At 37.9% G+C, this 22,195-nt stretch overlaps 1 non-coding gene across 1 annotated transcript; it reads right to left on the reverse strand.

Moving 5' to 3' along the window:
* Positions 1-21,248: 21,248 nt before the first annotated feature.
* LOC147942419 (small nucleolar RNA R71) lies at positions 21,249-21,355 on the reverse strand. Its single transcript, XR_015560659.1, has one exon. It is a non-coding gene; the product is annotated as a small nucleolar RNA R71 (small nucleolar RNA).
* Positions 21,356-22,195: the final 840 nt, after the last annotated feature.

Here is a 22,195-nt window from a genome sequence, read left to right on the forward strand (position 1 = left end):
TAGAATGTTAGACAGTCAAATGCATTTTACTAATAGTAGGATTTTGAGATGAATTTGGAGTGTTTAGACAACACTTAAACCCGTTTTATCCAAAAACAGGCTTAAATCTAGAAAATAGGCTAAAACCGAGAAAACAATGATTCGTAGCAGTAAACAGCTATGTTACTGTTTATAGGGTCAGAATGTGTGACAATCCAATGCATTTGAGTAATTATAAGAGTTCCTGTAAAATTTGGAGTGTTTAAACACCACTTTTACCCATTTTGTCCTGAAATAGGCTAAAACCGAGAAAACAATGATTCGAAGCAGTAAACAGCTTTGTTACTGTTTACAGGGTCAGAATGTGTGACAATCCAATGCATTTGACTAATTGTAAGAGTTCGGAATAAATTTGGAGTGTTTAGACAACACTGAAACCCGTTTTATCCTAAAACAGGCTTAAACCAAGAAAAGAGGCTAAAACCGAGAGAAAACACTGATTTGAAGCAGTAAACAGCTATGTTACTCTTTATAGGGTCAAAAATGTAACAATCCAATGCATTTGACTAATTATAAGAGTTCGAGTTTAATTTGGAGTGTTTAGACACCACTTATACCCATTTTGTCCCAAAACAGGCTAACACCGACAAAACATTGATTAAAAGCAGTAAACAGCTTTGTTACTCTTTCTAGGGTCAGAATGTGTGACAGTCAAATGCATTTTACTAATAGTAAGAGTTCGAGATGAATTTGGAGTGTTTAGACAACACTTAAACACGTTTTATCCCAAAACAGGCTTAAACCAAGAAAACATGCTAAAATCGAGAGAAAACATTGATTCGAAGCAGTAAACAGCTATGTTACTCTTTCTAGGGTCAAAATATGTAACAATCTAATGCATTTGAGTAATTATAAGAGTTCCTGTAAAATTTGGAGTGTTTAAACACCACTTTTACCCATTTTGTCCTGAAATAGGCTAAAACCGAGAAAACAATGATTCGAAGCAGTAAACAGCTTTGTTACTGTATATAGGGTCAGAATGTGTGACAATCCAATACATTTGACTAATTATAAGAGTTCGAGATGAATTTGGAGTGTTTAGACAACACGTATACCCATTTTGTCCTGAAACAGGCTAACACCAAGAAAACATTGATTCAAAGCAGTAAACAGCTTTGTTACTCTTTCTAGGGTCAGAATGTGTGACAATCTAATGAATTTTACTAATTTTAAGAGTTCGGGATGAATTTGGAGCGTTTAGACAACACTTAAACCCGTTTTATCCCGAAACAGGCTTAAACCAAGAAAACATTGATTTGAAGCATTAAACAGATATGTTACTCTTTTTAGGGTCAAAATATGTAACAATCCAATGCATTTGACTTATGATAAGAGTTGAAGTTGAATTTGGAGTGTTTAGACACCAATTATACCCATTTTGTCACGAAACAGGCTAAAACAAAGAAAACATTGATTTGAAGCAGTAAACAGCTTTGTTACTATTTCTAGGGTTAGAATGTGTGACAGTCAAATGCATTTTACTAATAGTAAGAGTTCGAGATGAATTTGGAGTGTTTAGACAACACTTAAACAAGTTTTATCACGAAACAGGCTTAAACCGAGAAAACAGGCTAAAACCGAGAGAAAACATTGATCGAAGCAGTAAACAGATATGTTACTCTTTTTAGGGTCAAAATATGTAACAATCCAATGCATTTGACTTATGATAAGAGTTCAAGTTGAATTTGGAGTGTTTAGAGACCAATTATACCCATTTTGTCCCGAAACAGGCTAAAACAAAGAAAACATTGATTCGAAGCAGTAAACAGCTTTGTTACTATTTCTAGGGTTAGAATGTGTGACATTCAAATGCATTTTACTAATAGTAAGAGTTCGAGATGAATTTGGAGTGTTTAGACAACACTTAAACAAGTTTTATCCCGAAACAGACTTAAACTGAGAAAACAGGCTAAAACCGAGAGAAAACATTGATTCGAAGCAGTAAACAGATATGTTACTCTTTTTAGGGTCAAAATATGGAACAATCCAATGCATTTGACTTATGATAAGAGTTCAAGTTGAATTTGGAGTGTTTAGACACCAATTATACCCATTTTGTCCCGAAACAGGCTAAAACAAAGAAAACATTGATTCGAAGCAGTAAACAGCTTTGTTACTACTTCTAGGGTTAGAATGTGTGACAGTCAAATGCATTTTACTAATAGTAAGAGTTCGAGATGAATTTGGAGTGTTTAGACAACACTTAAACACGTTTTATCCCAAAATAGGTTTAAACCAAGAAAACAGGCTAAAATCAAGAGAAAACATTGATTCGAAGCAGTAAACAGCTATGTTACTCTTTCTAGGGTCAAAATATGTAACAATCCAATGCATTTGACTTATGATAAGAGTTCAGGTTGAATTTGGAGTGTTTAGACACCAATTATACCCATTTTGTCCCGAAACAGGCTAAAACAAAGAAAACATTGATTCGAAGCAGTAAACAGCTTTGTTACTATTTCTAGGGTTAGAATGTGTGACAGTCAAATGCATTTTACTATTAGTAAGATTTCGAGATGAATTTGGAGTGTTTAGACAACACTTAAACCCGTTTTATCCCGAAACATGCTTAAACCGAGAAAACAGGCTAAAACCGAGAGAAAACATTGATTCGAAGCAGTAAACAGATATGTTACTCTTTTTAGGGTCAAAATATGTAACAATCCAATGCATTTGACTTATGATAAGAGTTCAAGTTGAATTTGGAGTGTTTAGACACCAATTATACTCATTTTGTCCCGAAACAGGTTAAAACAAAAAAAACATTGATTCGAAGCAGTAAACAGCATTGTTACTATTTCTAGGGTTAGAATGTGTGACAGTCAAATGCATTTTACTAATAGTAAGATTTCGAGATGAATTTGGAGTGTTTAGACAACACTTAAACACGTTTTAACCCGAAACAGGCTTAAACCGAGAAAACAGGCTAAAACCGAGAGAAAACATTGATTCGAAGCAGTAAACAGATATGTTACTCTTTTTAGGGTCAAAATATGTAACAATCCAATGTATTTGACTTATGATAAGAGTTCAATTTGAATTTGGAGTGTTTAGACACCAATTATACCCATTTTGTCCCGAAACAGGCTAAAACAAATAAAACATTGATTCGAAGTAGTAAACAGCTTTGTTACTATTTCTAGGGTTAGAATGTGTGACAGTCAAATGCATTTTACTAATAGTAAGAGTTTGAGATGAATTTGGAGTGTTTAGACAACACTTAAACACGTTTTATCCCAAAACAGGCTTAAACCAAGAAAACAGGCTAAAATAAAGAGAAAACATTGTTTCGAAGCAGTAAACAGCTATGTTACTATTTCTAGGGTCAAAATATGTAACAATCTAATGCATTTGAGTAATTATAAGAGTTCCTGTAAATTTTGGAGTGTTTAAACACCACTTTTACCCATTTTGTCCTGAAATAGGCTAAAACCGAGAAAACAATGATTCGAAGCAGTAAACAGCTTTTTTACTGTTTATAGGGTCAGAATGTGTGCTAATCCAATGCATTTGACTAATTGTAAGAGTTCGGAATAAATTTGGAGTGTTTAGACAATACTTAAACCCGTTTTATCTTAAAACAGGCTTAAACCAAGAAAAGAGGCTAAAACCGATAGAAAACACTGATTCGAAGCAGTAAACAGCTATGTTACTCTTTATAGGGTCAGAATGTGTGACAATCCAATGCATTTGACTAATTGTAAGAGTTCGGAATAAATTCGGAGTGTTTAGACAACACTTAAACCCGTTTTATCCCAAAACATGCTTAAACAAGGAAAAGAGGCTAAAACCGAGAGAAAACATTGATTCGAAGCAGTAAACAGCTATGTTACTCTTTATAGGGTCAAAATATGTAACAATCCAATGCATTTGACTAATTATAAGAGTTCAAGTTTAATTTGGAGTGTTTAGACACCACTTATACCTATTTTGTCCTGAAACAGGCTAACACCGAGAAAACATTGATTCAAAGCAGTAAACAGCTTTGTAACTCTTTCTAGGGTTAGAATGTGTGACAGTCAAATGCATTTTACTAATAATAATATTTCAAGATGAATTCGGAGTGTTTAGACAACACTTAAGCTCGTTTTATCCCAAAACAGGCTTAAACCGAGAAAACAGGCTAAAACCGAGAGAAAACATTGATTCGAAGCAGTAAACAGATATGTTACTCTTTCTAGGGTCAAAATATGTAACAATCCAATGCATTTGACTAATTATAAGAGTTCGAGTTTAATTTGGAGTGTTTAGACACCACTTATACCCATTTTGTCCTGAAACAGGCTAACACCAAGAAAACATTGATTCAAACCAGTAAACAGCTTTGTTACTCTTTTTAGGGTCAGAATGTGTGACAATCTAATGAATTTACTAATTTTAAGAGTTCGGGATGAATTTGGAGTGTTTAGACAATACTTAAACCCGTTTTATCCCGAAACAGGCTTAAACCGAGAAAACAGGCTAAAACCGAGAGAAAACATTGATTCGAAGCAGTAAACAGAGATGTTACTCTTTTTAGGGTCAAAATATGTAACAATCCAATGCATTTGACTTATGATAAGAGTTCAAGTTGAATTTGGAGTGTTTAGACACCAATTATACCCATTTTGTCCCGAAACAGGCTAAAACAAAGAAAACATTGATTTGAAGCAGTAAACGGCTTTGTTACTATTTCTAGGGTTAGAATGTGTGACAGTCAAATGCATTTTACTAATAGTAAGATTTCGAGATGAATTTGGAGTGTTTAGACAACACTTAAACACGTTTTAACCCGAAACAGGATTAAACCGAGAAAACAGGCTAAAACCGAGAGAAAACATTGATTCGAAGCAGTAAACAGATATGTTACTCTTTTTAGGGTCAAATATGTAACAATCCAATGCATTTGACTTATGATAAGAGTTCAAGTTGAATTTGGAGTGTTTAGACACCAATTATACCCATTTTGTCCCGAAACAGGCTAAAACAAAGAAAACATTGATTCGAAGCAGTAAACAGCTTTGTTACTATTTCTAGGGTTAGAATGTGTGACAGTCAAATGCATTTTACTAATAGTAAGAGTTCGAGATGAATTTGGAGTGTTTAGACAACACTTAGACACGTTTTATCCCAAAACAAGCTTAAACCAAGAAAACAGGCTAAAATCAAGAGAAAACATTGATTCGAAGCAGTAAACAGCTATGTTACTCTTTCTAGGGTCAAAATATGTAATAATCTAATGCATTTGAGTAATTATAAGAGTTCCTGTAAAATTTGGAGTGTTTAAACACCACTTTTACCCATTTTGTCCTGAAATAGGCTAAAAGCGAGAAAACAATGATTCGAAGCAGTAAACAGCTTTTTTACTGTTTATAGGGTCAGAATGTGTGACAATCCAATGCACTTGACTAATTGTAAGAGTTCGGAATAAATTTGGAGTGTTTAGACAACACTTAAACCCGTTTTATCCTAAAACAGTCTTAAACCAAGAAAAGAGGCTAAAACCGAGAGAAAACACTGATTTGAAGCAGTAAACAGCTATGTTACTCTTTATAGGGTCAGAATGTGTGACAATCCAATGCATTTGACTAATTGTAAGAGTTCGGAATAAATTCGGAGTGTTTAGACAACACTTAAACCCGTTTTATCCCAAAACATGCTTAAACAAGGAAAAGAGGCTAAAACCGAGAGAAAACATTGATTCGAAGCAGTAAACAGCTATGTTACTCTTTATAGGGTCAAAATATGTAACAATCCAATGCATTTGACTAATTATAAGAGTTCAAGTTTAATTTGGAGTGTTTAGACACCACTTATACCTATTTTGTCCTGAAACAGGCTAACACCGAGAAAACATTGATTCAAAGCAGTAAACAGCTTTGTTACTCTTTCTAGGGTTAGAATGTGTGACAGTCAAATGCATTTTACTAATAATAATATTTCGAGATGAATTTGGAGTGTTTAGACAACACTTAAACCCGTTTTATCCCAAAACAGGCTTAAACCGAGAAAACAGGCTAAAACCAAGAGAAAACATTGATTCGAAGCAGTAAACAGATATGTTACTCTTTCTAGGGTCAGAATATGTAACAATCCAATGCATTTGACTAATTATAAGAGTTCGAGTTTAATTTGGAGTGTTTAGACACCACTTATACCCATTTTGTCCTGAAACAGGCTAACACCAAGAAAACATTGATTCAAAGCAGTAAACAGCTTTGTTACTCTTTCTAGGGTCAGAATGTGTGACAATCTAATGAATTTTACTAATTGTAAGAGTTCATGATGAATTTGGAGTGTTTAGACAACACTTAAACCCATTTTATCCCAAAACAGGCTTAAACCGAGAAAACAGGCTAAATCCGAGAGAAAACATTGATTCGAAGCAGTAAACAGATATGTTACTCTTTCTAGGGTCAAAATATGTAACAATCCAATGCATTTGACTTATGATAAGAGTTCAGGTTGAATTTGGAGTGTTTAGACACCAATTATACCCATTTTGTCCCGAAACAGGCTAAAACAAAGAAAACATTGATTCGAAGCAGTAAACAGCTTTGTTACTATTTCTAGGATCAGAATGTGTGACAGTCAAATGCATTTTACTAATAGTAAGAGTTCGAGATGAATTTGGAGTGTTTAGACAACACTTAAACACGTTTTATCCCAAAACAGGCTTAAACCAAGAAAACAGGCTAAAATCAAGAGAAAACATTGATTCGAAGCAGTAAACAGCTATGTTACTCTTTCTAGGGTCAAAATATGTAACAATCTAATGCATTTGAGTAATTATAAGAGTTCCTGTAAAATTTGGAGTGTTTAAACACCTCTTTTACCCATTTTGTCCCGAAACAGGCTAAAACAAAGAAACATTGATTCGAAGCAGTAAACAGCTTTGTTACTATTTCTAGGGTTAGAATGTGTGACAGTCAAATGCAATTTACTAATAGTAAGAGTTCGAGATGAATTTGGAGTGTTTAGACAACACTTAAACACGTTTTATCCCAAAACAGGCTTAAACCAAGAAAACAGGCTAAAATCAAGAGAAAACATTGATTCGAAGCAGTAAACAGCTATGTTACTCTTTCTAGGGTCAAAATATGTAACAATCTAATGCATTTGAGTAATTATAAGAGTTCCTGTAAAATTTGGAGTGTTTAAACACCACTTTTACCCATTTTGTCTTGAAATAGGCTAAAACCGAGAAAACAATGATTCGAAACAGTAAACAGCTTTTTTACTGTTTATAGGGTCAGAATGTGTGACAATCCAATGCATTTGACTAATTGTAAGAGTTCGGAATAAATTTGGAGTGTTTAGACAACACTTAAACCCGTTTTATCCTAAAACAAGCTTAAACCAAGAAAAGAGGCTAAAACCGAGAGAAAACACTGATTCGAAGCAGTAAACAGCTATGTTACTCTTTATAGTGTCAAAAAATGTAACAATCCAATGCATTTGACTAATTATAAGAGTTCGAGTTTAATTTGGAGTGTTTAGACACCACTTATACCCATTTTGTCCTGAAACAGGCTAACACCGAGAAAACATTGATTCAAAGCAGTAAACAGCTTTGTTACTCTTTCTAGGGTTAGAATGTATGACAGTCAAATGCATTTTACTAATAATAATATTTCGAGATGAATTTGGAGTGTTTAGACAACACTTAAACCCGTTTTATCCCAAAACAGGCTTAAACCGAGAAAACAGGCTAAAACCGAGAGAAAACATTGATTCGAAGCAGTAAACAGATATGTTACTCTTTCTAGGGTCAAAATATGTAACAATAAATTGCATTTGACTAATTATAAGAGTTCGAGTTTAATTTGGAGTGTTTAGACACCACTTATACCCATTTTGTCCTGAAACAGGCTAACACCAACAAAACATTGATTCAAAGCAGTAAACAGCTTTGTTACTCTTTCTAGGGTCAGAATGTGTGACAATCTAATGAATTTTACTAATTGTAAGAGTTCGGGATGAATTTGGAGTGTTTAGACAACACTTAAACCCATTTTATCCCAAAACAGGCTTAAACCGAGAAAACAGGCTAAAACCGTGAGAAAACATTGATTCGAAGCAGTAAACAGATATGTTACTCTTTCTAGGGTCAAAATATGTAAGAATACAATGCATTTGACTTATGATAAGAGGTCAGGTCGAATTTGGAGTGTTTAGACACCAATTATACCCATTTTGTCCCGAAACAGGCTAAAACAAAGAAAACATTGATTCGAAGCAGTAAACAGATTTGTTACTATTTCTAGGATTAAAATGTGTGACAGTCAAATGCATGTTACTATAGTAAGATTTCAAGATGAATTTGGAGTGTTTAGACAACACTTAAACCCGTTTTATCCCAAAACAGGCTTAAACCGAGAAAACAGGCTAAAACCGAGAGAAAACATTGATTCGAACCAGTAAACAGATATGTTACTCTTTTTAGGGTCAAAATATGTAACAATCCAATGCATTTGACTTATGATAAGAATTCAAGTTGAATTTGGAGTGTTTAGACACCAATTATACCCATTTTGTCCCGAAACAGGCTAAAACAAAAAAAACATTGATTCGAAGCAGTAAACAGCTTTGTTACTATTTCTAGGTTCAGAATGTGTGACAGTCAAATGCAATTTACTAATAGTAAGAGTTCGAGATGAATTTGGAGTGTTTAGACAACACTTAAACACGTTTTATCCCAAAACAGGCTTAAACCAAGAAAACAGGCTAAAATCAAGAGAAAACATTGATTCGAAGAAGTAAACAACTATTTTACTGTTTCTAGGGTCAAAATATGTAACAATCTAATGCATTTGAGTAATTATAAGAGTTCCTGTAAAATTTGGAGTGTTTAAACACCTCTTTTACCCATTTTGTCCCGAAACAGGCTAAAACAAAGAAACATTGATTCGAAGCAGTAAACAGCTTTGTTACTATTTCTAGGGTTAGAATGTGTGACAGTCAAATGCAATTTACTAATAGTAAGAGTTCGAGATGAATTTGGAGTGTTTAGACAACACTTAAACACGTTTTATCCCAAAACAGGCTTAAACCAAGAAAACAGGCTAAAATCAAGAGAAAACATTGATTCGAAGCAGTAAACAGCTATGTTACTCTTTCTAGGGTCAAAATATGTAACAATCTAATGCATTTGAGTAATTATAAGAGTTCCTGTAAAATTTGGAGTGTTTAAACACCACTTTTACCCATTTTGTCTTGAAATAGGCTAAAACCGAGAAAACAATGATTCGAAACAGTAAACAGCTTTTTTACTGTTTATAGGGTCAGAATGTGTGACAATCCAATGCATTTGACTAATTGTAAGAGTTCGGAATAAATTTGGAGTGTTTAGACAACACTTAAACCCGTTTTATCCTAAAACAAGCTTAAACCAAGAAAAGAGGCTAAAACCGAGAGAAAACACTGATTCGAAGCAGTAAACAGCTATGTTACTCTTTATAGTGTCAAAAAATGTAACAATCCAATGCATTTGACTAATTATAAGAGTTCGAGTTTAATTTGGAGTGTTTAGACACCACTTATACCCATTTTGTCCTGAAACAGGCTAACACCGAGAAAACATTGATTCAAAGCAGTAAACAGCTTTGTTACTCTTTCTAGGGTTAGAATGTATGACAGTCAAATGCATTTTACTAATAATAATATTTCGAGATGAATTTGGAGTGTTTAGACAACACTTAAACCCGTTTTATCCCAAAACAGGCTTAAACCGAGAAAACAGGCTAAAACCGAGAGAAAACATTGATTCGAAGCAGTAAACAGATATGTTACTCTTTCTAGGGTCAAAATATGTAACAATAAATTGCATTTGACTAATTATAAGAGTTCGAGTTTAATTTGGAGTGTTTAGACACCACTTATACCCATTTTGTCCTGAAACAGGCTAACACCAACAAAACATTGATTCAAAGCAGTAAACAGCTTTGTTACTCTTTCTAGGGTCAGAATGTGTGACAATCTAATGAATTTTACTAATTGTAAGAGTTCGGGATGAATTTGGAGTGTTTAGACAACACTTAAACCCATTTTATCCCAAAACAGGCTTAAACCGAGAAAACAGGCTAAAACCGTGAGAAAACATTGATTCGAAGCAGTAAACAGATATGTTACTCTTTCTAGGGTCAAAATATGTAAGAATACAATGCATTTGACTTATGATAAGAGGTCAGGTCGAATTTGGAGTGTTTAGACACCAATTATACCCATTTTGTCCCGAAACAGGCTAAAACAAAGAAAACATTGATTCGAAGCAGTAAACAGATTTGTTACTATTTCTAGGATTAAAATGTGTGACAGTCAAATGCATGTTACTATAGTAAGATTTCAAGATGAATTTGGAGTGTTTAGACAACACTTAAACCCGTTTTATCCCAAAACAGGCTTAAACCGAGAAAACAGGCTAAAACCGAGAGAAAACATTGATTCGAACCAGTAAACAGATATGTTACTCTTTTTAGGGTCAAAATATGTAACAATCCAATGCATTTGACTTATGATAAGAATTCAAGTTGAATTTGGAGTGTTTAGACACCAATTATACCCATTTTGTCCCGAAACAGGCTAAAACAAAAAAAACATTGATTCGAAGCAGTAAACAGCTTTGTTACTATTTCTAGGTTCAGAATGTGTGACAGTCAAATGCAATTTACTAATAGTAAGAGTTCGAGATGAATTTGGAGTGTTTAGACAACACTTAAACACGTTTTATCCCAAAACAGGCTTAAACCAAGAAAACAGGCTAAAATCAAGAGAAAACATTGATTCGAAGAAGTAAACAACTATTTTACTGTTTCTAGGGTCAAAATATGTAACAATCTAATGCATTTGAGTAATTATAAGAGTTCCTGTAAAATTTGGAGTGTTTAAACACCACTTTTACCCATTTTGTCCTGAAATAGGCTAAAACCGAGAAAACAATGATTCGAAGCAGTAAACAGCTTTTTTACTGTTTATAGGGTCAGAATGTGTGACAATCCAATGCATTTGACTAATTGTAAGAGTTCGGAATAAATTTGGAGTGTTTAGACAACACTTAAACCCGTTTTACCCTAAAACAAGCTTAAACCAAGAAAAGAGTCTAAAACCGAGAGAAAACACTGATTCGAAGAAGTAAACAGCTATGTTACTCTTTATAGGGTCAAAAAATGTAACAATCCAATGCATTTGACTAATTATAAGAGTTCGAGTTTAATTTGGAGTGTTTAGACACCACTTATACCCATTTTGTCCCGAAACAGGCTAACACCGAGAAAACATTGATTCAAAGCAGTAAACAGCTTTGTTACTCTTTCTAGGGTTAGAATGTATGACAGTCAAATGCATTTTACTAATAATAATATTTCGAGATGAATTTGGAGTGTTTAGACAACACTTAAACCCGTTTTATCCGAAAACATGCTTAAACCGAGAAAACAGGCTAAAACCGAGAGAAAACATTGATTCGAAGCAGTAAACAGATATGTTACTCTTTCTAGGGTCAAAATATGTAACAATAAATTGCATTTGACTAATTATAAGAGTTCGAGTTTAATTTGGAGTGTTTAGACACCACTTATACCCATTTTGTCCTGAAACAGGCTAACACCAAGAAAACATTGATTCAAAGCAGTAAACAGCTTTGTTACTCTTTCTAGGGTCAGAATGTGTGACAATCTAATGAATTTTACTAATTTTAAGAGTTCGGGATGAATTTGGAGTGTTTAGACAACACTTAAACCCATTTTATCCCAAAACAGGCTTAAACCGAGAAAACAGGCTAAAACCGAGAGAAAACATTGATTCGAAGCAGTAAATAGATATGTTACTCTTTCTAGGGTCAAAATATGTAACAATCCAATGCATTTGACTTATGATAAGAGTTCAGGTTGAATTTGGAGTGTTTAGACACCAATTATACCCATTTTGTCCCGAAACAGGCTAAAACAAAGAAAACATTGATTCGAAGCAGTAAACAGCTTTGTTACTATTTCTAGGATTAGAATGTGTGACAGTCAAATGCATTTTACTAATAGTAAGAGTTCGAGATGAATTTGGAGTGTTTAGACAACACTTAAACACGTTTTATCCCAAAACAGGCTTAAACCAAGAAAACAGGCTAAAATCAAGAGAAAACATTGATTCGAAGCAGTAAACAGCTATGTTACTCTTTCTAGGGTCAAAATATGTAACAATCTAATGCATTTGAGTAATTATAAGAGTTCCTGTAAAATTTGGAGTGTTTAAACACCACTTTTACCCATTTAGTCCCGAAACAGGCTAAAACAAAGAAAACATTGATTCGAAGCAGTAAACAGCTTTGTTACTATTTCTAGGTTTAGAATGTGTGACAGTCAAATGCAATTTACTAATAGTAAGAGTTCGAGATGAATTTGGAGTGTTTAGACAACACTTAAACACGTTTTATCCCAAAACAGGCTTAAACCAAGAAAACAGGCTAAAATCAAGAGAAAACATTGATTCGAAGCAGTAAACAACTATGTTACTGTTTCTAGGGTCAAAATATGTAACAATCTAATGCATTTGAGTAATTATAAGAGTTCCTGTAAAATTTGGAGTGTTTAAACACCACTTTTACCCATTTTGTCCTGAAATAGGCTAAAACCGAGAAAACAATGATTCGAAGCAGTAAACAGCTTTTTTACTGTTTATAGGGTCAGAATGTGTGACAATCCAATGCATTTGACTAATTGTAAGAGTTCGGAATAAATTTGGAGTGTTTAGACAACACTTAAACCCGTTTTATCCTAAAACAAGCTTAAACCAAGAAAAGAGGCTAAAACCGAGAGAAAACACTGATTCGAAGCAGTAAACAGCTATGTTACTCTTTCTAGGGTCAAAATATGTAACAATCCAATGCATTTGACTAATTATAAGAGTTCGAGTTTAATTTGGAGTGTTTAGACACCACTTATACCCATTTTGTCCTGAAACAGGCTAACACCAAGAAAACATTGATTCAAAGCAGTAAACAACTTTGTTACTCTTTCTAGGGTCAGAATGTTTGACAATCTAATGAATTTTACTAATTGTAAGAGTTCGGGATGAATTTGGAGTGTTTAGACAACACTTAAACCCATTTTATCCCAAAACAGGCTTAAACCGAGAAAACAGGCTAAAACAGAGAGAAAACATTGATTCGAAGCAGTAAACAGATATGTTACTCTTTCTAGGGTCAAAATATGTAACAATCCAATGCATTTGACTTATGATAAGAGTTCAGGTTGAATTTGGAGTGTTTAGACACCAATTATATTGACCATGGCAGATCATGTTAGGGCCAAGGGCGTGTCCGTGGCCAAGGGCGTGTCCGTACCGTACGGACGTCCGTACAACTCTACAATAAGGCCAGGCCAAATATAATGTGATACATAAGAGGAGAAGAGGAGTTCGGTCCATCAACAGCCCATAAGAAGGATCGAGAACACTTCTTGTAGCCGTTGGAGGTGTAGAGGGAAGAAGGACTCACGTGTGGGTGTGTGCAAGTTGACCTCTTTAATGTCACTATCAACACTTGGGAGCGCACCTTTACCTCTCTCTATATGTCTCTATCTTATGTTTCTATTTGTGTAAAAGGGTAGGGATTTAACCTAGCCTTGGCCGCCTATTTAAGGGTGTAGCCACATGTTGTATTTGAACTATTCTAATTGAATACACTTTGTTAGACATTCTCTTTGTTCTTCACCATACTCTCTCTAATACTACCATTATCTTCCGCTAATTCTAACATGGTATCAGAGCTTGGTTGTCGTTCTTGACCAACCAACTCTTCTATTCTATCCCTATACTCACATTCTTCTCTTCGCCATCACTGTATCTCGCCTACTTCGTGTTTACCCACCGGACAAAGAGTTTATCCAGCGGTCCATAGCACTTGGCGATGGAGAACTCGAAGCCAATCACTACACCGGTTGTTCTCAAAGGAACAAACTATTTGCTGTGGACAAGAACCACAAGAACCGCCCTTGGAGGTCGTGGCCTTTGGAGCCATGTCGAAGCCGACTATGTTCCAAAGCAAAACCTCAAAGGAGAAGAAGAGCGCGCTTCCGAGGTGGAAGTAGAGGAAGAGAGCGAGAGGAAGGCCAAGTGGTTTCAAGAAGACCAAGTGGTCCTATCTGTTCTCCAAAACTCTCTTGACACACCAATCCTTGAAGCATACTCCTACTGTGAGACGGCCAAGGAGCTTTGGGAAACGCTTAAAAATGTTTATGGTAATGTCTCTAACTTGACTCGAGTGTTTGAAGTCAAGAAGGCTATTAATGAGCTCCATCAAGATGATTTGGAGTTCACTAAGCACCTTGGTAAGTTTCGAGCATTATAGTCTGAACTCGATATGTTTAGGCCAAGTACACTCGATCCGGCGGTACTGAGTGAAAGGAAGGAGCAAGACAAGGTCTTTGGCCTCCTCCTCACCTTGAATCCATCCTTCAATGACCTCTTGAAGCACATCCTTAGGGCTGACAAACTACCCTCCTTTGAAGACATTTGTTCTCAAATCCAAAAGGAACAAGGATCACTCGACTTGTTTAGCGGTAAGGGGGAGCTTGCTACGGCCAATAAAGGAGTATACAAGCAAGAGGATAGGAAGGTGTGGAAATGCGACCATTACAAGAAGCGAGGTCATACTAAAGACAAATGCTGGATACTCCATCCCCATCTTAAACCGGCCAAGTTCAAGGCTAACCTCTCAAAGGAAGCGACTAGTGACAAGGGAGCCGGTTCATCGAAGCAAGGAGATGAGGCAGCCATGACCGCAGCCTATGGGGAGATGGTGAGGAAATCGGACCTTGAGGCGAGGAAATCGGACCTTGAGGCACTCATTCGCTCCATTGCCTCACTCAAGGAGTCTGGTATCTCTTTCTTTACCTCTAAGCCGAATAACTCACTTGTTATTGACTCTGGTGCTTCTCACCACATGATTAGTAACCCTAGTCTAATTAACAACATAGAACCGGCTTTAGGAAATGTTATTATTGCTAATGGAGAACAAATACCTGTGAAAGGAATAGGGGACTTGAGACTATTTGATAAGACCTCAAAAGCTTTTGTTATGCCTACCTTCACCTCTAATCTTCTATCGGTTAAGAGGGCCACTAATGATTTAAAGTGTTATGCAATCTTTGGTCCTAATAGTGTTCATTTTCAGGATATTGAGACTGGGAAAGTTCTTGGAGAAGGACAAGGGAGTGGAGATCTCTATGTCTTAGAGAAAACCTCACCAAACTTATCTACCTCTATTAAGTCTTGTTTTGTTGTTAATTCGGATAGTGTGTGGCATGCTAGATTAGGCCATCCTCATTCTCGTGCTCTTGCCTTAATGTTACCAAATGTTTCTTTTGATAACTCAAGTTGTGAGTCTTGTATTCTTGGTAAACATTACAAGTCTATTTTCCCTAAATCTACCACCATTTATGAACATTGCTTTGATTTAGTACATTCAGATGTATGGACTTCACCATGTCTTTCTAGAGATAATAACAAGTACTTTGTGACTTTCATTGATGAAAAATCTAAGTATACATGGATTACCTTGTTACCATCAAAAGATAGGGTGTTTGATGCCTTCATGAATTTCCAAAATTATGTTACTAATCATTTCAATGCTAAAATCAAGGTACTTAGATCAGACAATGGTGGAGAATATACAATTTACAAGTTCAAAGAACACCTAGCCAAGCATGGCATTCTACAACAAACTAGCTGCCCATATACGCCCCAACAAAATGGGGTGGCCGAGAGGAAGAATCGCCATCTTATGGAGGTGGCAAGATCAATGATGTTCCACTCCAATGTCACTACAAGGTTTTGGGGTGATGCTGTGATGACCGCTTGTTACTTAATCAATCGGACCCCAACCAAAGTTCTTCACGACATGTCTCCATTTGAGGTACTCAACAAATTTAAACCTTCATTGGACCACTTACGTGTATTTGGCTGTGTATGTTTTGTGTTAGTTCCTGGAGAGCAAAGGAGTAAACTCGACGCTAAGAGCACACGGTGCATGTTCATCGGTTACTCTACAACTAAAAAGGGGTACAAGTGCTATGATCCGACGACTAGTCGCCTATATGTTTCTAGGGATGTACGGTTCATAAAGAATGTTGGCTACTTCGACAAAAAGGACTGGCACAGCCTTAAAGACCTCTCTCATTCACCGAGTGATCGAGCCTCGAGCTTGAAGTTCCTTCTAGACCACTTAGGCAACCCGGCCCCTACACCGGACCGTACACGACCTGAGTCAGAATCAACGATGGACGCCAGCCGGTCCGGGGGTGGGCCGGCCACAACTGATGACCAAGGATCTCCAGAGCTCAAAAACGCTCCTTCTGAACCTGGCCCACCGACGGCGCCACCTACAACATCGACCGTACCTGGCACTCATGACGCCACTACGGCGCCACCTGCAATGTCTACCAAGGTTCATCTTGACGAGACCGGGGACAGTGATGCACTGCCTATGTTAAGTGATGAAGTCAGACCTCCTCAACCTATCTTACGTAGAAGTGCACAGGCTAAATCTCACCCCTCTACCTGGAAAGACAAGAGGGTCTACTACAACAACCAAGCCGTCGCTCATCCTATCCAGGCCACTTGTTCGCTTGTGCTGTTACCACCGGATCACCAAGCCTTCATCAGTCACCTTGACGCCAATTGGGTCCCTCAAACCTATGATGAGGCCAAGGACCACAAAGTCTGGGTAGATGCGGTCAAAGACGAAACCGACGCTATGATTCGCAACCACACATGGGATGAAGCCGACCTTCCTAACGGGAAAAAGGCAGTCAGTTCAAAATGGGTATTTACCATCAAGTATCTGAGTACGGGCGAGATTGAACGGCACAAAGCACGCTTAGTTGCTCGTGGATTCACTCAGACATACGGCACCGATTACAAGGACACATTCGCCCCGGTGGCCAAACTCCATACAGTCCGGGTCGTGCTCTCCTTGGCGGTTAATCTATCATGGGATTTGTGGCAAATGGACGTCAAGAACGCCTTTCTTCAAGGCGAGCTTGAAGAAGAAGTCTACATGACTCCCCCACCGGGTCTTGAGGACATAGTCACTCCAGGCCGCGTCTTACGTCTCCACAAAGCCATCTATGGCCTCAAGCAGTCTCCACGGGCTTGGTACCACAAACTCACCTCTGTTCTCAAAGCTAGTGGCTTCAAGCGTTCAGAGGCTGATCACACCCTCTTCACACTTACCACTGCGCGGGGCATTTTCGTGGTCCTTATCTATGTTGATGATATCATTGTGACCGGTGACGACAAGGATGGTATTCATGACATCAAACGCTCTCTTCAATCTAGTTTTGATATTAAAGACCTTGGTGCACTAAAATACTTCTTAGGCATTGAAATTTGCCGCTCTCCGGAGGGGCTCTTTCTTTCGCAAAGGAAGTATACCCTTGATCTCTTGGCTGAAACAGGAAAGCTCGGTGCCAAACCTGCGCGCACTCCACTTGATGAGGACTACCAGCTCAAGCGAAAGGGGGAGAGTCTTAGGGCCAAAGAGGGCAAACCGCGTGAACCCATGGATGAGCCATATGAAGATGTCACTCGATATCGACGCCTTGTAGGTAAGCTGATATACCTCACTATCACACGACCTGACATATGTTATGCTGTGAATCAGGTGAGCCAACATATGAAGGCCCCAACCAAGTACCAATGGAGCATGGTGGAAAGGATCCTAAGCTATCTTAAGGGTAGCCCGGGCCAAGGCATATGGATGGGCAAGAATGAAAACACTGAGATTGTGGGCTATTGTGATGCTGACTATGCTGGAAATACCTTGGATAAGAGGTCAACCACGGGGTACTGCACATTCGTAGGAGGGAACCTAGTTACATGGAAATCAAAGAAGCAAAAAGTTGTCTCTTGTTAGAGTGCTGAAGCCGAGTATCGAGCAATGAGGAAGCTAACCAATGAGCTGATTTGGTTGAAGGGACTTCTTAAGGATCTTGGCATTGAATCGGAGAAACCAATCACCATGCACTGTGACAATGAAGCTGCAATCCATATAGCTACCAACTCAGTCTTTCATGAGAGAACCAAACACATTGAAACCGATTGCCACAAGGTTCGAGAAAAGATAGAAGAAGGGGTAACGTTACCGTGCCACACTCCAAGCAAGGATCAGTTGGCAGATATCCTCACCAAGGCTGCGAGTCCTCAGGTCTGTGAATACATTCACAACAAACTAGGACTCGTAGACCTAACACATCCATGATCGACTCACCTAACTCGTGGATATCACACTCTTTTTCCCTTGGATTAGTTTTGTCCCATGAGGTTTTCTAAACCAAGGTTTTTAACGAGGTGATACGTCACAAGTTCCAAGCTTAGCCTTCCCGATCGGCTAAGCTTGAGGGGGAGTATTGACCATGGCAGATCATGTTAGGGCCAAGGGTGTGTCCGTGGCCAAGGGCGTGTCCGTACCGTACGGACGTCCGTACAACTGTACAATAAGGCCAGGCCAAATGTAATGTGATACATAAGAGGAGAAGAGGATTTCGGTCCATCAACAGCCCATATGAAGGACCGAGAACACTTCTTGTAGCCGTTGGAGGTGTAGAGGGAAGAAGGACTCACGTGTGGGTGTGTGCAAGTTGACTGATGTTCATATATTTTACCATGTTTTCCCTTAGTTTATTCACATCTTTTGCATCTTTTGCTAGCCATTTTCATCATTATTGTGTAGCTTTAGGACTAATCATGCATTAGAGTTTAGTTGCATTGCATTTGCATCTTTTCATGCATAAACAGGTGATTTTGGAGCTTAAGGAGCATGGAAACAATCCTGAGGAGAAGTGAAGCAATCTTGAAGGGAAAGCAAGAGAGTTAAGGCTGAAGAACCAAGGTCCAGAGTCCAACTCGACCAAGCACTCGACCGAGTGGGTAGATGGACTCGACCGAGTGGGTAGATGGACTCGACCGAGTGGAGTGTGCACGAGAGAAGCCAGCTCGACCATGGACTCGACCGAGCACTGGTCGAGTTGACCGAGCCGTTGACTACTTTGACTTTTTCTATTTTTAGGGCTTCCACCTCCTCATCTATATAAGGCCTTGTACCTGCAGCCACCAAAGTGTGCAACTTTTTAGATATTCCCTAAACCTAGTTTTTACCTTTTTTAGTTTTATTCCTTTTGCATTTTTATTTTTAAGATCTTGTACTTCCTAAAAAAAGAAGACTAGATTCGTATATTTTGTTGGTTCTATAACTTTCAAGATATTGAGAATTTGAGTTTCATCCTTTCATCAATATTGAAGATCTTTGTTTAATCTTTCTAATAATGCAAGTTTCAATATTTTTTGGGTTTTTGACTTTGATCATCATGTATTGTTGTGAGTAGTTTCCTTAGGATCTTGAGGATGGGTTAGGATGGATTGATCTTGTGGTTTGTGTGACTTGGTCAAGCTTGATTGTTGTAGATCTCTTCTAGGGTAGATGATCTTAATGCTGATTCTATATCTGAGAGGGTAGAGTCTGATTTCAAGCTTCTTAGCATCACACCACTGTTTAGGAAGCATAGATAAGGCTAGATCTAGAGCTTACCATTAGGCTTGCTAAGAGATTAGAGGTCTTGTTTGGTTTGAGATGTATTGCTTAATGCCTGCTTGTGTAGATTCTTTACTGTGTGAGAGCAAGTCTAGAATTGCATAGGTTTGATTGTTTCTTGACCATGAGAGTGGGCGAAACTTGTCTTAGATTAATATGTCTAGAGGTTAGCTCAAAGTTTGCTTGAGATTTGTTGACCAAGTTAGATAACCACAATGATTAGTCCATCCCATGAATCCATCCTCAGGACCTTCTTTGTTTATTGAAATCTTAGTCTTAATCCTGTTGCTTGCTTGTTGTTTGATTGGATTTAGCATTACTCTGTTTTTATTGCATTGCTCTGTTTCTGCGTCTAGTCTAGCTCGACCACCCACTCGACCTACACTCGGTCGAGTGCTGCTCGAGTTCATCCCCAGAACTCTGTGTCTATGATTTGTGTTTGTCTTGTTTCATTCCTGTTTCATTCCAGTTGCATACTTTAGTTTTCAGTTCAATACTTATCTTGCATTAGTTCATTAATAGTAGTCTCTGTTTCTTTTCTTGCTTTATCACTGTTTCAATCATTCAGTTTCATTTGCATCTAGTTGTTAGTTCTTGTAGTTTATTTTCTGCATTTTACATTTTCTTCCTAGGATTGTTAGTGACAAACAATCTTTACATTTGTCTTAACTTAGATTCATATGCATATCTTAATTGTTCACAAACACTCATTTAAGATTGATACCTCTTGTACTGCAATAGCATAAGGGGAATTGAAACACCCATCCATCATTCCATTCATATCTCACCATTGCATACATCATCATTCACACCACAACATAAATCTTGTTTCAATTTGGCGCCGTTGCCCATTTGAGTGTGTTTTTGTGACATTTAGGATCCATATTAGTCTAAGATTAAGTTCTTTTATACGCTTGTGAGGTTGCTGTACTCGAATCTTCTGTTTCTGGGTTGAAGTTGCATTTCAGGTACCACTCGACCAGTCACTCGACCACCACTCGACCGAGTCGTGATCGAGCACCTGCTCGAGCCAGAAGCCGGATCTCTATAACCATCATTTTCCAGTCGACTTGACCTCCTACTTGAGCCTGTGCTCAGTCGCTTGCCTAGCAAAAATCGTTTGTGTCTGTTAATGCACACAAGGTCTAAAGGAAAGGACAATCTTCTTAGGCCTATTGACAACATCAACAACAAGACCAAGAGTTTAGGAGCTAAGCAAAGGAGAGTTGTTCAGCAACAACAAGAGGTTATAGTAGCTATGGATCACCAGGATCAGATTCAGAGACCAAGGAACATTGGTGCTGGAGATGCACCCAACACTCACAACCAAAGAGCTGGCATTGTGCCACCAACTGTTGCCAACAACAACTTTGAGATCAAGAGTGGATGGATCTCAATGATTCAGGCCAATAAATTTCATGGATTGCCTATGGAGGATCCACTAGATCATCTTGATGAGTTTGACAGAATCTGTGGTCTTACCAAGATCAATGGAGTAAGTGAAGATGGTTTCAAGCTGAGGTTGTTCCCTTTCTCACTTGGGGACAAGGCTCATTTATGGGAAAATACTCTCCCTACTGGTGCAATCACTACTTGGGATGCATGCAAGAAGGCTTTCTTGGCCAAGTTTTTCTCCAATGCTAGGACAGCAAGACTAAGGAATGAGATCTCTGGATTTGCTCAAAGGAGTAATGAAAGCTTTTGTGAAGCTTGGGAGAGATTCAAGGGATACCAAACTCAGTGTCCTCACCATGGTTTCAGTGTGGAGTCTTTGTTGAGCACATTGTATAGAGGAGTGCTTCCCAAGTTCAGAATGCTTCTTGACACAGCCTCCAATGGAAACTTCCTCAACAAGAATGTGGAAGAAGGCTGGTAGTTAGTAGAGAACCTTGCACAGTCTGATGGGAACTACAATGAGGACTATGACAGAACCATAAGGTCATCATCAACTGATCAAGAAGACAAGTACAAGAAGGATCTGAAAATGGTGAATGAAAAGCTTGATAGGATCTTGCTAAGTCAGCAAAAGTCTATTCACTTTGTTAGTGAAGAGGAGCCTCCAGCTCAAGAGGGAGAGAATGAGTTTACTGAGTTATGCTATATGCAAAACCAAGGAGGTTTCAAGGGTTATAACCAAGGAGGGTTTAGGAACAATAATCTGTCCTATAGGAGCACAAATGTGGCCAACCCACAAGATCAAGTCTACCCTCCTCAACAGCCTCAACAGCACCAAAACTATGTCCCCAAACAACAGCAACAGGTGTTCCAGCCCCAGCTGTGTCCCCCACCAGGGTTTCAGACTAACCAAGGCCAGGAACAAGACCTTAGAGCCATGGTACAACAGCTGTTGATTGGTCAAACACAAGGGAAGATAGAGGAAGCCAAACAGTTTGCTGAGCTAAACCAAAGGCTCACATCTCAATACAATGATCTGAATATGAAGTTTGAGGGTCTGAATTCCAGAGTCAAGTACATGGAGAGTAACATAGCCTCTACTTCAGCTCCAAAACCCAACCAACTCCCTGGAAAAGCTGTCCAAAATCCAAGGGAGTTCACAGTCAAAGCCATTCAGGTTCATGAGGAAGAAGCCACTGAGGA

This window comes from Camelina sativa, chromosome 6, assembly GCF_030686135.1.
Source record: "Camelina sativa cultivar CO46 ecotype springtype chromosome 6, ASM3068613v1".
NCBI classification, from domain to species: domain Eukaryota; kingdom Viridiplantae; phylum Streptophyta; class Magnoliopsida; order Brassicales; family Brassicaceae; genus Camelina; species Camelina sativa.